Source organism: Stenella coeruleoalba (genome assembly GCF_951394435.1).
Source record: "Stenella coeruleoalba genome assembly, chromosome: 2".
NCBI lineage: Eukaryota > Metazoa > Chordata > Mammalia > Artiodactyla > Delphinidae > Stenella > Stenella coeruleoalba.
Window position 1 is genome coordinate 165,287,607 of NC_137147.1, and position 18,867 is coordinate 165,306,473.

The window sequence follows — 18,867 nt, forward strand, 5'->3', positions numbered from 1 at the left end:
ATAATAGGAACTTTTGACTGCTGTTTTCACATAATTTCTTTCAAAAGCATTCCTGATATATGGCTAAGTGTTGATCTAGGCAATGCCACTTGAAGGGGGAGGGATGGTATTTTTAAAATCCTCTTACCTGTTGACATTAGCTTCCTGGATTTTTTTCTTCTTCTTCTTTTAAACAAATCTTAATGGAACAAATGACATGACAAAATACTCCGAAAGCATCTGCAACACGAGCTTCACCTACACACGCCGCCAGTTAATCATCTGGACGAGTCCGAATGCCTGTTTTCAGGGGGTGTCTCCGGGGCTGACTCACGGCTCCACGCTCTGAGCCCAGGGTCTCCGAGTTCAGTCCCTACACACTTGCCTCTCTTTCTTTGATGTGATCAGGCAAGGCAAAGCAAGCAACCTCTCAACTGTTTTGAACCCCTGCATCTTCTGTCAAATGAGTTTGGCTTTTGAATGGCGCCTGGAGGGAAGACTTTCCTAGCACTAGATTTACATTATTTTCCTGCTGTGCTTTAGCTATCATTTAAAAAATTCCATTCACACTAGCAGAGGAAATAGTTTCAAGAAAATAAAGGGGTTGAAAATCTATCTCCTCTGCACACTCATCATTCCCACTCTGTCCCACTGTCAAAGAATCAGGCCAGCAGACGTTGGCTAGAAAGACCTTCTCCAGAGGTGAAAACACAGTAGGAAGGAGATGTGGATCCTTCAAGCTGCTTTAATCTTCTCTCTATATGGGCAGGAAAGTTGCTTCTCAGAGTGGGATGGAGTGTGAGAGCGGTGGGTATGTGGTCTTGGGGGTGAGACCACTCTAAGTCATTGCTCGTCAGGGAGAGAAATCTAGGTGGCAAGACGGCGTGGTACGCGGTGTGAGACAGGTGACAGTAACACAGGGCTCACCTGGAAATGAGGGGAAGATGTGCCCAAATCCTTCCTCAAGCTGGGGGAAATGCAAGACGTCAAGAACACTGGGGCTCAGCTCTCCTTAGGGAAGCTGAGACCTTCATGTCATAATGTTCACAAAGCTAACTTAATAGGATCTGTAGACAGCAAAGTGCTTAAATTAAATCCAGCTCCGTCAAGTGTATCTGGAGACTCCCTTGAAGAGATGCTGAGAGAAGGGATCGATAGATCTGATCATGGTTCTTAACGAGGCTGATTTTCAGACTGGTGTGGAGAGCAGACTCCTACAGTTGTGAAATTGGACAGCTCATGATCAAGTGTTGGTTCTGTGTGTGAACCAGGTCCCCGTTGGCGGACAGGGTCAGTGGGCACAGCTGCCCGAGTGAGCCTGTCCAGTAGGAAGGACGTGCCCACTTTGCCAGACTGATAGACTGGAAGGTCCAGGAACATTTTCTTGTCCCTATGGTCTACGTATGGTCTACCGCCTAGGCCGAGAGACTTGTCATTCCCATCTGTGATGGAAAGATAATGTAATGGGAAGACTGTGGAAAATCAACTTAATGTTTTGATTCTATTGCTTAAGAGTAAACACGAGGACCCACCCAGCAGTTGATGGTCATCTACCATCACTAATTTGGGTTCTGAAATATTTCTTGCACCGGCCAGCTCTCAACGCCCTACTTTTCTGCCATTAGGCAATACTTTTAGTGTTAAGATGTTGAAGGGACGACCTAGGTCATGTCACCGAACCTTGATACTTAACTGAACCTTTAAAGCGAGTCAAGGCAGACCCCAAAAGACCAGTACAGGAGGCAGGCGCTTTCTGGTTTAGTGGAAGGAAGGGAAGGCCTATAACTGGGTCACAGGAAACCAACTTCCAAGACAGATGCTCTGCAGTATCGTCATCTCTGGAACAGTTAGCTTCCTGCTGGCCTGACGTGAGCTGGGCAGCTCCCAAGGTCACACCGTGGCACAGACGGGACAAAGCATCGTGGAGTTCGCCTGCCCCCCGTCTCCTGCCCCATCCGTCTCTCTGAGTGCTTCTTGGCGTGGGGCATGCTCCACACATTAGTGATGGGTAGAGTTTGCCATGAGAGGGCTTAGAAATATACATGAACTTGAGGCATCGAATCCTGAGCAGGAAATGAGAGCCGAGTGGAGGGATGAAAGCTCTTTTGGAAGGAGAGCGTTGCCTCAGCCGTCTCAGACCTGCCAAGCCCGATGCTGTTCTCCGAGTGGATGACAGGACTCAGTAATCACGTGTGACTGTCCGCGCTCAGGCCCCACTCCCCGTAGGAAAGGCTGTTGTGGATCTAAGTGTAGGAATTCGGTAACATTCTGCCCTTGGGGTTTGTGTGAAGGGGAAAATCGTGCAAAGTCTTTTTTAGCTTTGACTTCTGTGATTCTATGGAAACAAGGCAGCAGCGCTGAGAATCCAGGGAAATAAAGAGAAGCTAAGGCAGGGAGACTTCGGGGTGGGGCCGGGGAGAAAGCAGGAGGCACAGTAGGATGCGTTGGAGACTGCTGGGCTGTTCGCTTTTGTCTCTGAGATCCGAAGTAAGGAAGTCTTTCAATGGGCTCTTGATTTGGATCTGAGGGGGAGACTTATTGGTAGTGTTTAGAGAACAGCTTTGAAGGAGAGGGAGGGCTGTCTGGATATCCTATTGTCTGGGCATTTTCAACTTTGTCTTGTTAATAACGCCTTGGCGTTTCCCCCGCCCCGTGAGGAACAATGGCACAATAAGACAACATTTCATTTGAATTGTACTCTCTATTTATTGTAATCATGGGATGGGAAAATCTCAAAGGCTCAGAAATGTAGCTCTGGGACGGTCTGCGTGCTTGAGACTGGGGCGGAGATGCGCGGTGCGTACTCCGTCTCTCCATCTGCGACGCTCCTGGATGGTTGAGACACTGAATTCGTGGCAGATGGCCAGACTGCTCTCAGAGTTTGGAGTGAGTATATGGATATTTACATATACACAAACATGCCTGGAGCAGCTGTCTGTCCTTGTGTCTCCCTGGTGAAACCGGAGACAGGGCCCCCAGGTCAGCAGCGCCGGGCCATTGTCACTGCTCCTTCTGACAGCATGTTCAAGGTACAAGTCCCACAAGGACCTTCCTCTGAGGGTCCGGGGAGCCGTCCTTCACTCTTTGATCACACACAGTGGTGCAGTTGGAGAGACAGATTGGAGATAAAGGGGGCTAGTGAGAAAGTACAGCTATTGATCTTGGTGAATTTGAGACTCCAAAGAACGTAACCGGTTGTTCCGTCCAGCACCTTGATTTGAACTTCAGGAGACCAGTTGAAATTAGCCCAGTGTCCCTTCTGTTCATCGGCTTTCTTCCACACTGGTGTAGTTTGATGTCAGATTATCTGATTAAAAAATAATAGGTGACAGGAAACCGTAGAGAAAAGGGACTTTTATCTAGGATTGGATATAAATGAGACAAACTGACAAGGATTGTACTTATGAATTTAACATAATCTACATGTAACCTGTTACAGGAAAGATTTTTAAGATGTTTAACAATTACTTGCTCATCAGTGTTCCCACCAAAAAACATTCCAGGGCTTGGGTGGCTGCCACCCTCTGGGATGAACAGGCGACTACACAGCCCGCGTCCCTGCTAGGAATTCACCGTGTGGAAGTGATGCCACAGATAGAGGTGTCGGTGTTAAGATCGTCATATACTGAGATCTGTGTTGAACGATGAACAGTGTGGAAATGGTGGGACCTTTCTGGCCAGCTGGTACTAATGTGATAAACACGCTTCTCTTTCTCCGGGTTGCCCAGCACGGTGCTTCTATGCTCAGAACAAGGTAGTTGTCACCCAGAGGGATGGTCCTGTGCTGTCTGGTGGATGCCTCTCTGCGGGGGGGCGAGGGTGACCTTCCCAGCTTGGATTGCCAATTATGTTCAGTGGTAGATGGGCTCCAGGATTACTGTCCCTTTAGTTCCTGCTCACATCTCCAGGTGTGTGTTCCAGGATGCTGCACTGCACTAGCCTCGTGGGTCTGGAGGGGACTAGAGCATGAGGCCCCTGCTTGACTGGGACCAGTTCATCCTATGACTCTCACCCTCGGCTGACCTCAGGTCACGAGCGTAGAACACCTTCCCTCTTGTGAACTTCCTATCCGGGTCGTTGGCTTCTTTTCTGCCACAGACCACAGCCAGAGTGCCCTAGCCAACGTCGGCTGGCCTCTCCGATGTTCAGAATTGGGAAGCAACTCTGGCCACTGGCAACAACCCCTCTGCAGAGCCCTTCACCAAGGGTTCCTGGGGATGCCTTCCTCCAGCCATGAGTGTTTCTTCTGGGTTTCCCTCATGCCTGCGGCACCTGCTGGCTCTACAATTGTTTAACTAAGAAAAGCAGCCCAAGTTATTCCTCTCGCAAGAGTGAAAAGTTGGCTTCTCTTTCTCGGGCAGAGCACTGCTGAGCATTGGTTTAAATGCTCTGTGCTTCTCTGTACCTTGTAATGACCCTAAGAATCAAGCAGAACCTCCCAACTGAGGAATGGTGTTTGCATGTGGAGTGAGCGGATGTGAGCGTGTCCACGTAATACCAACCCACAGCAGACTGCCGGCCCTTGTGTAAGCAGGCCCCAGCTGTTCCGGCTCCCTCCTCGACCCTCTGCCATCTGTCACAGCCCTGCCCGTCTCCAGGGCCCACGTAAATCACAGCCCTCTTTGGGGAGCCTCACTGAAGGCTTCCATCTGCCCGTCAACTGGCCGTGGTATCTTGCTCCATCCCCGCCATGGCCCTCCACTTGCTTGACACCATGAGTGTCTTTCTGTGCTTGTCCAGACACCCTGGAATAGAACCTCCTTGAGGAAGGGCCATGGTTTGGCTCACCCATGTGCCTCCCTCCCATGGCCCAGCCCGAATCACCCCCACATGTCATGCAGCTGATGCCCTGCAAATGTCAGCTCCATGAACTGAGGGGTGTCCAGAAAAATGAACAGAAAGTGCTGTGCCTCGGGGCTTGGGACTCCTGCCACGGGGTCCTGTTTGGTGAGCTGGAGGGGCACGGGAGACAACCCTCTTCTTGACAGTAACGCTCTCTAGGGCTTGGGAAAGCCATTTCTTGTTATCAACAAAGATCAGAAGAGCTCCCGTGTTGGGGTCTTTCCTTCCGTATTCTGATTTCTTCCACACAGAAAGCTGGAAGTGTTATTACTTCTGATTTTCAGATGAAATAGAAACTCCGAATCAAGCTCTGGTCACTGTGGAGCTAAGGTTCAAATGCACTTACGTCTGTCACGTTTGTATTACATCAAACTACCTCCACTGGCCTCTTTGGGACTCTGCTGTTATGCAACCTCGAAGTCCCCCAGTTCCAGCACCCCTGAGGTCCTGAGTGGTGAAGTCAGAGGGGAGCCAGAGAAGGCTCTGCTGTCGTGATGGGACCAGCCTCTTTCTCCCCTGACCCAACCCCTTCAATGAAGGTCTACGTTGAAGTGTTGTTTTCTGGTATCACACACACAAGCAGAATGTGTTTGACCACAGTGACATTTATCACCGTGTTGCTAACGAGCCTTGACTCAGCGCCAATGAACTCTACACAGTTCTAGCTGCCTGCTTTACGTAACACCCCTGGATGCCGCTGGATACAGCCTCTCACTTTTCCCGTTGATTTTGAGAACTTTGGGCCTGGTGTCCTGAGAGCTCTAAAGTGCTTCGATCACATGGAGGTTGGGATCCCACTGGCAGATGCAAGGGACAGGATGCTTCCTGGAACATTGTTAAACCTCTGCCGTTCAGGAGGGTTCCACTCGGCCATGTGATGCTGAGAGATTTGTGAGCTAATCCAGAACTGGAGAACCGTGGGTGGAGGAGAAGGAATTTCAGTGATGAGTAGGTTTAGTGGTAAGTAAGAGATATTTGTTCTCATGGCCCATCTAGTCCAGAGATACCACTGTACTCTCTACACATCCATCTAAAAATGGAATCAGACCCAAGAGCGCCCTGGACTGTCTGCCGGCTTTTATTTCTCTAGTCCCTTGGGACTGCAATACACTCTGGAGGTTTTCAGTTCACTGTTCGCTGGAAACTAAGTGATAAGCATATCCCTGCATTACAGGGTGGAATTTATTGAAGGAAAATTAATGTAAGAGCAGACAACTATCCTTCTACTTGCTTCAATGGCTTGCAAGGGAAACCGGGAAGCATGGTGGCCTTGGATCTGTGGTTTGATGTGGTCAAGGAAGGTGGTCACTTCCAGCTGGAGGGTGGGCATGGGAGGTGGGGAGAGGGCAGCAAGAAGAACAGAAAGCGATTTGTTTCTCCGCAACTTAAATCTACAAAACAGTTACAAGATAATCCAAACATACCTTAGATTTACCAATCGTTAGCATTTAGCCACGTTTACTTTCCTTCACTTTCACACACACAAATATATTTATATAGGGTTATTTTTCTGAACCATTTGAAAGTAAGTTGAAGCTGTCATGACACCTCGCCCCTAAATACTTCAGAATTCGTCCCCTCAGATGAAGGGCATTTACTTACATAACCACACGACTATCGTCACACACAACTAAACTAATAATTCTGTAGTAAGGTTTAGTATATGGCTCATAGTCACATTCCTCCAACTCTCCAAAGCTTTCTTTTGCAGCTTGTGTTTTTCAATGCGTGAGAGGGAAAGAATTTTAATAGATACATATGGTTTTGAGAGTAGAAAAATTGGAGGAGTGAGAGTGAGGCCTGAAGAGTCACTGGGGTTGCTTTTGGGGTAAATTATTCTGTGAGAGTCGTGCCCTGCCATTGTCATGATACCTGCTGTAACATTGTTCTTCATGGACTGTGGTATCAGGCTGTTTCTTTGCATGCAAGTCCACAAAAAGACTGAGTCTTGGGCTTCCCTGGTGGCGCAGTGGTTGAGAGTCCGTCTGCCGATGCAGGGGACACGGGTTTGTGCCCCGGTCCGGGAAGTTCCCACATGCCGCGGAGCGACTGGGCCCGTGAGCCATGGCGGATGAGCCTGCGCGTCCGGAGCCTGTGCTCCGCAACGGGAGAGGCCACAGCAGTGAGCGGCCCGCGTACTGCAAAAAAAAAAAAAGACTGAGTCTTGAGAGACCCCAGGATTTTTTTGAGGGGGAGTTCATTTTTTAGGTGGAGAGATTACATAGACCAGGATAATAATAGCTATTATTAGTATTTAACTTAGTGGTTCTCAGACTTTAGGGTTTTTTTTTTTTTCCTCTCATTTGGTTAGTTTTTTGGCCCCTTTTCCAGTTCACTAATTCTTTCTCCTCCTCTGACTAATCTGAGAAACAACTCAGCTATCAAATTCTTAATTTCAGCTAATTTCTTTTCTTTTTTAAATTGAAGAATAGTTGATTTACAATATTATACTAGTTTCAGGTGTACAACATAACCATTCAATATTTTTATAGGCTATACTCTGTTTAAAGTTACTATGAAATAATGGCTATAGTTCCCTGTGGTACAGTATGTTCTTGTAGCTTATTTATTTTATACATAGTAGTTTGTATCTCTTAATCCCCTACCCCTATCTTGCCCTCTGCCACTTCCATCTCCCCACTGGTAACCACTAGTTTGTTCTCTATATCTGTGAGTCTCTTTCTGTTTTGCTATAATTATTCATTTGTTTTATTTTTTATATTCCACATATAACTGATAAAATACAGTATTTGTCTTTCTCTGACTTTTTCACTAAGCTTAATACCCTTTAGGTTCATCCATGTTGTTTCAAATGTCAGAATTCCATTCTTTTTTATGGCTGAGTAGTATTCTATTATATATATACCACAACTTCTTTATCCATTCATCTGCTGGTGGACGCTTAGTTGCTTCCATGTCTTGGCTATTGTAAATAATGTTGCTTTGAACACTGGGGTGCAAATATCATTTCAATTTAGTGTTTTTGTTTTCCTTAGATATATACCCAGGAGTGGAATTTCTGGATCATATGGTAGTTCTATTTTTATTTTTTTGAGGAACCTCCATACTGTTTTCTGTAGCGGCTGCACCCATTTACATTCTCACTAACAGTGTGCAAGCATTCCCTTTTCTCCAGATCCTCTTCAACATTTGTTATTTGTAGATGTTTTGATGATAGCCTTTCTGACAGGTGTGAGGTAATATCTCATTGTGGTTTGATTTGCATTTCTCTGATGTTGAACATCTTTTCATGTGCCTGTTGGCCATCAGTATCTTTTTTGGAAAAACATCTATTTGAGTCTTCTGCCCATTTTTTTAATTGTGTTTTTTGGTTTTTTGAAATTGAGTTGTATGAGCCATTTATATATTTTGGATATTAACCTCTTATCTGTCATTTCATTTGCAAATATTTCTCTCATTCAGTAGGTTGTCCTTTCGTTTTGTTGATGGTTTCAGACTTCATGGTACATAAGAAACCCTTAGAATGTTGTTAAAATCACAGATCCTTAGCTTCTCCTACCAAAGATTATGATTCCATAGGGGTAGGACCTAGAAAGCTGTAGTTTCAAAGAACATTCTAGGGAACTCTGTTACTTGAAGAAAGAATGACCATCAGTTAGGCCTGTTAGAGGTATACTAAAAAAATTCCTTCATAGTCAAGCATATACACTTTTTTTTTACAAGATAAATTATCAAGCTTTAAGCATAATTTTTTTTTAATTTTAGAATTTTATTATTTTTTTATGTAACAGGTTCTTATTATCCATTTTATACATATTAGTGTATATATGTCAATCCCAATCTCCCAATTCCTCACACACCATCATAGTCAAACACAAACACTTTTTAAACTCCAAATGAGTGATTTACTAATGACAGGCTTCTAGGAAAAAATTGCTCACACACACACACATGCATACACACACGCACGCGCACACACACACATGCACACAAAAGACACTCAGTCACTTGTGCAAAGATTATGTTTTGAAGTGATGAAGGGCTTTCCTACCTGTCACCACACCATGTGAATAACAATCCCACTTATATAATTTTGGAAAGAGCACTGTCAGATGAAAATCACACACACCAAAAAATAACAAGGAATATGGCTTTCTTTAATTTCAGTTGATGTAAAGCAGAATGTAAAGAACCCAAGTCAAGGGCATCTTTCCCAGATCGTGCTCTTCTGATTTCCAGGAGAAGGCCTGGATTGGATGACAAGGCAGGAGGAAGAGTTTTCAAACATATGTGCATTAGGTCCAGAAAAAATAAAGCCAGGGCAAGAATCTTCAGTGGCTCCCTCTCACTCCTGGAAGAGCTTCCTTCAGGTGCAGAGTCTATCTAAAAGTGATCTAATGAGGCTTCAGGGTCTATCTAAAAGTGATCTGTCTAAAGAGGGAAAAGGCCCCATCACACTATGGGTACATCTTGAAATACGACAGCCTTGGGGTCACTGGGACATTCCTAGGTGGACCACAGTGAGGGTGATCCTGTTCAAAGATTTTGGACCATGTCATCTAGCAGAACAGAAATAAAACCTTCTGCCACTTTTCCAGCAGGTGAAATATGATGTGAGAACAGTATTTTGGCACCTGGAAACTTTACCAAAAAATTTGGGACCTCAGGGATGCCGTGTCAGGGGTGGGCACTCCAGAATTGGTTGGGGTCCAGGGCAGACTTCACGTAACCAAGTATTATATCCAAAGAGACATTTTTCAGAACTGAGCAATTTTTGGAAAGAGATTCGAAAGCTTACGGAACCTAAGGAGACTATTTAAGAGAGATGTGAATATACTTAAACCGGATTAGGATTTACAGATGAGGGATGGAGTGAATTATCTCTGTGCCTTGAGCTCCTTTTTCATAAAAAAGATGATCTGCGAAAATATTTTCTATGCACAATTACTCAGAGTAGTGATGTCGTTGGGGAGGAACCAGCCAGCTGGTTGAATGATTGTAATAAGCACTCAAGTTTTGTCTGCGTGGAAATATAACTGCATTAATTAGGATCCAGATGGATTTACTAGTATTTGCTGGGCTATAAATACCTGTGCTCTGGTGACTTGGATATGTTTAAATGCCTGTAGGAAAGTATTTGATGAATTTCAAGAATTTTGCATTTAATGCACATAATACATATATTAATAAAAGCCAATAACATTGAAAGAATCCCTTTGCTATAGGATATTTTTGAGATGTGAAACAACTTTCCCCCAGTCTTTCTTTTCTTTTTGTGGGAAAAACACCAGAAATTTTTTTTTTACTGAAGTAGGGTTGATGTACAATATTATATAAGTTACAGGTGTACAATACAGTGATTCACAGTTTTTAAAGGTTATATTCCACTTACAGCTACTGTAAAATATTGGCAGTATTTCCTGCGCCCCAACCTTTCTTATTTTAATTTTGTCCTGTTCCCTGGTCAAACTTTGGACTATTCTGTGACTCTTGGCTCTCAAAGGGGAAATGAGAGTAGAAAACAGAGAAAAATAAACCTCTTCCTGGATTGTTTTTTCTTTTCTTTTTTTCTTTTTTTTTTTTTGCGGTACGCGGGCCTCTCACTGCTGTGGCCTCTCCCATTGTGGAGCACAGGCTCCGGACGCGCAGGCTCAGCGGCCACGGCTCACGGGCCCAGCCGCTCCACCGCATGTGGGATCTTCCTGGACCGGGGCACGAACCCGCGTCCCCTGCATCGGCAGGCGGGCTCTCAACCACTGCGCCACCAGGGAAGCCCTATTTTTTCTTTTAATGAGAAGGCAAGGACTAACGTAGGCAAGATTAGGGAAGAAAACCTGACAAGTAAACACAAGGCCCCCACCTGCTCTTCCCTCTCCCTCAGCCCCTGCACTAGGACAGATGTCCAGGCTCAGAGGTGGAGGTGGGTGGAGCGAGAGGATGGAGACCACGAGGAGAAGAGACCAGGCAGACAGGAGAGAACCGGGACGCAGGCTGCCCAGCCTCCCTGGGGCGAGGCCCAGCCAGCCTCCTGCCCAGCTGCTCAGCTCGCAGGGACTGCCCGGGCCCTCACCAATGCCTTCCGGTCTGATTAACCCCAGGTGGGGAGCTCCTCTGAAAATGGTCAAGAGGAAGATGTGGGGTTCTGAACCCCTAGCAGGGCAACGGAAGGGAAAAGGACATGTCTCTCTCTGTACATGGCTGGGCTCAGGAACCACCTGAAGGCCCCCCTGAGCCAGGACAGTGTGATACACACCCCTTTACATAGGCGCACCAATGGTACTTGAAGTTTCCTTGTCATGGTACCATTTTTGTGGCACTACATTGGTGTTGGAGGTGAGAGAGTGGACCCTCAATGTCTTGTAGTTCATTAACAGGTGAAAGTAATCCCTTTTCTAAAATGCAGGTGTAATCAGGTCCTTACCCATAGAAGATCATATAGGGGCCTCCAGGATGTCTCCTGAGCGTGGAGCGCAACGTCCTATACAGTCAGACCCCCTGCATCCCTCCAGCCCTCTGGCCCTCTGCACCTCTATACAGCCTCCACTGAAGACACATTGGATCAGCCAGGCTCCCCAGGAACGCACGTGTCTTCACCCTTCCAGGCCTTTGCTCGTGGCCTTCCTCTGCCACGAACACTGGTCCACCATCATTCCCAGCCCCACCCAAGCCCACCATGCGCACACCTGACATTAAGGAAAATCTTAGCCCTCACTCAGAGCCCAGGGAAACATCACTTTCTAAATCAACCTTGCCTTGAGTTTAGCCACCAGCCTCACCTCAAGGAAGACTCATGCTAGTGGCTGTCACCATCCTTGGGTCTCAACACATCTTTATGAATTGTCAACTCACTCTTCTCCTGATAGCGTTGTGCTCCCAGAGAGCAGACACTGCGTCCTTCTCATTCTGGTCTTGAACTTGGCACAGAGGTTTGCCTACAGTAGTCACTTAATTAATGTTTGCTGAGTTTAATTGAAATGATAAGGAAATAATTCTTTGATGGTTACCCACCTATATGTATACGCATCATATATGAGATACTGCATTCTTTTTTTTTATTATTAGCGTATAGTTGCTTTACAATGTCACGTCAGTTTCTGCTGTACAGCAGAGTGAATTAGCCATATATATACATATACCCCCTTTTTTTTAAATTTCCTTCCCATTTAGGTCACCACAGCACATTGAGTAGAGTTCCCTGTGCCATACAGTGGGTTCTGATTAGTTACCTGTTTTATACATAGCAGTGTATATATGTCAATCTCAATCTCCCAATTCGTCCCAACCCCCGCCTCCTCCCTTGGGAGATACTGTATTTTTTCCCATGGTTCAAGAGTCATCTAATTAACATGATTCCAGAGGGACCCTGTAAGGAAGGTAGTTCCCTATCAGTCTTTCAATGATGCTTCAGAATGCATCACAGTTTGTGTTTTTGGACCAAATATTTCAACACCATTTATAGAGTGTCTTCTATGTACTTGACCTGATTACTCCTTTTTCTACTTCCACTGAGCCAAGGGAAGGCTGGGTGGTAGCAAGGAGTGGAGAAGGGAACGGGGAAAGTTCAGCTCCTCTGAGTCCTCATGCTGTGGTTCCCATCCAGCTCACGGTGCCCCAAATATTCCAAGGTGAGAGGAAGCTTGGGTTGCTCTACAGGGAAAGAGAGGAGACACCATGGTGCAGAAATCTATGACTGTTGGCAAAGCTGAGCCCGAACTGGGCTGGTGCCTTTGTGCTTCCGCAAGCAAGGTCACCTGAGGGTGGAGGGGAGACTGATGCTGTGTAGAGTGGGAAGTGGGCAGTGAGAAGAAGTGAGCTCTTCCATCCTGCTCTTGGCACAAGGCCACTGCAAGTGACAGGCCTTCCAGGTCTTTCGCAAAGATGACCTGAATGAGTCATCTTTGGCTGGAGAAAAGCTCCACGATGGGGAGAATTTTGGCAAACGCTCACACTCCCTTGCTACAGATGGAAGTCATATTTCCATCGACAGAGGACAGTCAGGATATGGGGGACGAGGCTGAAGAGCAGAGTCTTGATGTCCACGGGTTCACCTTCAAATGCTCCATTCCAGGACGTAGCTGGCCCCCTGCTCCACGCTGTGTGGGAAGTCAACACCCCTGGGACACCGTCCTCGTCCTTAAAGAGCCTATATCACCAATGCAGAGGAGAACGTGCACCAGTCATTCATCAGCCATGCCAGTGAGAAAAGTCAAGGGCCATAATAAATAGCTGTCCCTTTGGCTTGTGGAATATAGGTGTCCCCCACTTTTCGAAGGTTCCCTTTACAGCACTTTGCTTTGATGAAGAACCTCCCTGAGTCCCTGTTTTCAGCAGCCAAAAGAAATCCAAAGAGGATTTTTGCTCTTACAAAAAGAGGTCATTGCTTCTTCACTTTACGCCATTTCAGTTTACAAAAGCTTTCGCTTTTTGGACAGTGGGGGAAACATGGAATGCAGGCCCAGAGCCCCAGGGAGACCCTGATTCCTTAGCGGCAGCTAATGTCCCACCTGCCCAGCAGCCGTGCCCGCCCTCTAGGGCCACGTGGCTAGACATGGTTCCGTGGAAACATTTGCTCTGCCCAGAGCAACACCCAGTGGATGGAGGCCATGAGAGGGCCGTGGGGAGAGGGTGTCCATGGCATCGTCTGCAGCTCAGCACCCACGTGCCTGATGGAGCAGGACCTCTCCGTGGACACTACTTGTACTTGCGCCACAGGTGTGACAGGATGGTCAATAAAAGGGAAGTCATTGTGAAATATTTTGATGACGTCTCTCACTCTGCCAGGATGTACTCAGACTCCCAGTTCCATCATCTGTGTCTCTTGCAGGTCTGCAGGTGGACCGGTTCTTGCAGCCACAAGCTGAACAGAGTGTCCTTGGCCTGTGTGTTCCTGGTTATGTGAAACCACCCACTGGTGTCTCCAGGATTCATTCTCACTTGTCTTCCATCTATCTCGATCTTTGCTGTTCTTTCATCAAATTGCCTCCTTCTTCTCCTTTGTCACTCCAGCCCTTCCTAACATCATTTTCATTCCTACGCCTTTCTAAAATTTTGCAGAACCTGGTATTTATACTTGAGAATAGAGAAGTAGAGGAAAAGAGATTTTTTTTTTTAATCTATGTAGACAGATTCCCTAAGCAAGGTTGAGATAATCATTGAAGCAAAGCCATGTGGACATTGTTCTTTATTCTAAACCCTAGAGTGGTGCTCAGGGGTGATGCTCTGGGGTGACAGAGGGAACCCCAGTTCATGGACCAGGTGGCGTATTTATAAGTCGAATAGGGAAGTTTTCCCTTTCTGACATTTTTTCACTCTTCTCGATATCAGAGGCCGGCGCTGTTCCCAGGGCAGGAGCAGCTGCTCCCAGCTTCTATGCCAGCGCCTGGCAGTTCCTTCCCAGTGGGGAACTCCTGGTGACACTCACGTCCTCATTACCTCCCTCATCCCCCTGCTGACTGACCCTGCAGCGGGGCAGTCCTACTGCAGGATGGGGAGCACAGATTGCCTTGGTGACTCACGTCTACACAGAGGCCACCAGGGTGTTGGAGTTGGGTTAATCCCAGGAACTCAGGAGCAAATACGAACTTCCTTTGTGGTAGTTCTCTTCCTGCAAGTTCCAGGAGCGTGGAGATGAAGGCATGACGTGTCAACTGGCTTCTATTGTCCTTTCTGACGACGACACTGAAGGACAGAGGATGGACCCCTTAGGGAAGGCTGCCATACTTATTGACACAGCAACTGAGCAGGTCTTTGCTTAGAGTAGATCCTTGGTATTTAGAGAACAATGGATGTTGGCACCATATTTAATTCCTGAGCTCACTCACTCCTTGATTCAGTAAACACATCCTGAGGGCCTCCCCCGCGATGAGGCGTCATGCTTTGGGCGGAATTGAGCACACTCAGCAAGGGGTCAGCAACACGGACAGGTAGAACAGGTGCAGAAGCCAGGACCAGATAGATGGGGAGAATGTCTGAGCTGTGGAGGCTGACGTCGAGAGGCAGCTTGACGAGCCGGGAGTAACGGCCAGGTGGGTGGTGAGCTCAGGTATAACGGCACAGCTCAGCTGCGGTTTCTCAACTGCTTATTATGTGCCATTCAATTCTCACAACTGGACCATGAGGTAAGTAGTATTCTCTTCATTTTGAAGATGAAGCTGCTGAAGCTTAGAAAGGATAACTTTCCCGAGACTTTGATGGAGGTAGAGTCTGAACCCAGGTGCTCTGAATCCAGAGCTTTAAACTACAGTCCACACAACACCCTTGAGTGTGGTTAGGTAGGTGTCAGTGATAGATGACCTACATCTATGTATCTATGTATGTATGTATCTATCTACCTATCCATCATATCGTGGGCAGTGCATGGCCGTAGGAGTCAAGAAAGCAAGCTCCAGTGGGAAGAAGGAATAAGAGGCAGGGGAACTAAGTGGACACCCCATTGTGAAAACTCACTGGAATGACCTGAACGATAGAGCCTGGTACGTACAGGCAAGGCTGATTCCAAGTACTTGATGGTTCCTATACCTGGGGCCCAATAAGTCAGAACGGACACTAGATGTAGCCTTGAAGCAAGGTCCTGGTGAGCCTTGCTAACCAGGTGAGTCGGACACTAACCCTTTAGTTGCTGGACAGTGGGGCTCTGGGGAAGATTAGGGTGCGGGGCAGAGGTCAGTCCTGTTCCTCACGCTGCCCCAGGCTCCCTCCTGCCGGAGTGCCACAGGCCTGACCATTTGACTATGTGTCTGAAGCCACACTTGTGTCCTCAGTGACACTGGCTCTGTGGGAGGAAGCTCATTTCAAATTCATCCAGCCTCAGTGAGACCAAGGCAGCCAGCGCCTTGCCCCTGGCAAGACCCAGGGGACCCCGGGCAGGGACAAGCTTCTGGGACAAAGGCAAGCACAGGCTGCCCCCGGGAACTGGGGAAGGAATTTAAGGTGTTTAATCACCTTCAACATTATAGTTTCATATTCACAAGGAAACTGAGGGGTCCTAGATGTTGACTTCTAGGAACGCCAATTCTGAAATGCATAGCTACTTGGATATGCACTTACGCAGTGCTTGTTGTAGTAGAAGTAACGTCCAGCTGTCCTAACAGGACCAATATAAAGGGTATCAGAAGACAGAAGTTTATTTCTCCCTCACGGAACATTCCAGGCTGATATGGCAGCTTCCCTGTGTTGGGGACCCAGGATCCTCCTGTCTACTTGCTCTGCCGTCCCTAAGGTTTCAGTCTCGTCTACACGACCCAAGTTGGTTTACCACCCAGTCTGCACATGAGCTGTCAGGAGGGGGAAGGAGGAGTGGAAGGCATGCCTCTGCCTTTCAGGCGTGACCCGTAGGTGAGCATGTCCCTTGCCACATACTCCACTAACCCAAGCTTAGTCACGTGGGTACTCCAAGCTGCAGGAGGCTGGGATATGTCTTCTTTCTTCTCCAGCTCTGTCACAGGCCCGCAAGCATCCACGTGCTTTCTTCCCTCATAGAACACAGCCAGCCCCTTCCCAAGAGAGACCACCATAAAGTCCCAGGGAGTCACTGCACCCAGAAACGCCCAGGGTCTCTGGGGGAGGCATAGCCACCTCAGTCCCATCTATATAAGGTTCCTCTACACAGTGAAATGAGTCCTCTGCTCCCTCTTCACAGTCAACACACAGTACAGGGTGAGATTAATGATGATAACCAGTAAAAACGCCCATTCACAGAAGGGAAGAGCGGGAAACACACAATGGTCATTGGACCGTAACCATGATTGATCCCACCAGGCAGAAATAGCATGAAATCCTCACCCTGGCCATGCACTAATGTCCTGGCTCCCTGGTCCCCCCCAGGGAGAGGCAGCCTGAGCCCCTGACAAATTCACAGGGCAGAGTGGCAAACGAGCTTTGAAATTTTACCTGTGAGTAAGAAACTGTTATTTCAAGGTCCTTGGACAGCACAGAAACCCATATCCCAAGTAATGCAGTGCTTTAAAAGTTTTTCAAAGACACGGAGGGCCCAGAGAGATGAATTCCTAGCATTCTTGTCATTAGGCCTTTTTAACTTTATGTAAGATATACCCACCCCAAGTGAGCTCAGGGGTGAGGGAGATACAGTGGTTCATAGACCCACGCTAGGGGGAAGGGCAAAGTCGGATCTAAACCTTGGGAGGACGGAATTGGAGCTGACAGTCACTGGGTTTTCTGATCCCTGGTCTCTGCTGCTCGGGGTGTGTCCGAGTCCTATTTTCTTTTTACAAACCTGCTACTTGGCGGCAAACGTAGTCACTGGTGGCTCCCAGATTCCCCTACAGAGCACAGGGAGCCGTCCTCTCTTAGTTCAAGGTCAGAAATTCCCAGAGCACCTTGGGTCATGTGCAGAGAGCACCCCGATCCACATCCCCACTAGAAGACGTGCTTGGTGGCTGGGAGGGAAGAGCATCTCCCGGAAGAAACAGGGCAGGAGGCTGGGCAGACATGGAGGTGCCTTGTCTGGACCCAGGGTGGCCCCTGAGGACCAGATTCAAGTCTTCTGATTCCTGATGCAGTGCACTTCCCAAGTTCCACCTTTTCGTCTGTTGTCTGGCTCCGTTGATTTTTATCTCCGTGTCAGTGACACGTGACAGAGTTGATGTTGGTTGGGCTTGAGTCATCACATTCCACATTCAGCAAGGATACAGCAGTGTCAGGTCATCATCCTTCTCAGTCTTGTGAACCAGTTAACACGGCCAACAGGCGGAACCATTCACACGCAAAGTTACTTTCCTAACGTAATCGTCCTCCGGCAGCCTGAGCTTCACTGATTGATATCCAACCTAATAAAGCGGATCTGGATAAGCTTCCCTGGTCTCCAAGGACATGATTCTAACTGTGAGGAGTAAAAAAAAATTGTTTTTTGTTAAAGTGAGGTTTAATATCTCTACAGAAATACGCTTTCCAGCCTCCTTGCTGGGCCTGACTCATCTGAGCATCTTCTGTTACAGACCGTGTGGAAACGCAGTTCAATGGCTGAGGACCCTCTCTGTCCATCCGCTGGATACCTTCACGGCCAAGGGCTGTTGGTCCTGCCTCCCCCTCCCCCTTCCCCTCCCCCTCTCTGGAGTAGAAAGATTCAGTGGGTTGACTGAAGAGGCTAACAAGGAAAGCAAGCAACGAAATGACAGACAGAAGAAAGGAAGCTAGCAAACAGTAAAAAATGGCGGTAAGGTTCCCAGCCCATCTGTAACGCATTAGAATGTTTTCCAGGATATTTTTTCCAGTGTTGTTTTCAGCATCTGTGCTTGTTCGGAAGAGCCCGTTTGGGAACAAGGGCAGTGCGACTGAGTAAATGAACCCCTTTGAGGCACAACAGTCCCTGGAAGTTTCTTTGAAGGGTCTTGCTGGTATTGGTGGTAAAATGACAGATAAGAACAACCCACGATTAATGTCTACGTGCCCTTAAACCAACTTCCACAAAACTGGTTTTCTAAAGACACAGTGTGTTTAAAATTAAAAACAGAGCTTTCAGGTGAACGAGTGAAATACACTTAGTTTTTTCCTGTGAAGCTCTCTGATTCTTGTCCTGTCGATAGGCCAAAAGTGCTAAATACACATTAGAGTGAATGGTATAGGAAAACTGTCTTTTAAAATTTTTTCTTGTGTAGATGTTACTTATGTTTTGACTTGTAGATCCCATAATTCTTGGTCTAAAAGCAGGGAATTAAATATGCTAGCTGGGAATAGATCTGTGAATTTTACCCAAGTCCCTAACTATTATCAAATTCAAATGGAATAATTATGAAATATTGGATGAAGGAAATTGGATCTAGGAAGTTTAAATAATGTTTTCAAAATTTTTTTAAATGGACATATATGATTTCCATTTTGAAAAAAGTTAAATTTGGGGAAAAGCTTAACAAGCAAATTGCTCTTAAGATGGATGTGAAGAAAGGATTTTATATTCCTGTTTAAAAGTTGTTTTTCTATTTAAATGTATTTTAACATATATCTTCTGGGAGGAAAAGGGATGTGTATGGTCATTTCAAAATTGAAAATATTTGGGAATACCTTTGAAACCTGCCAAATGTGATACAGGAAACGTGTGCGTGTGTGTGTTTGTGTGTGTTTATGTGTCTC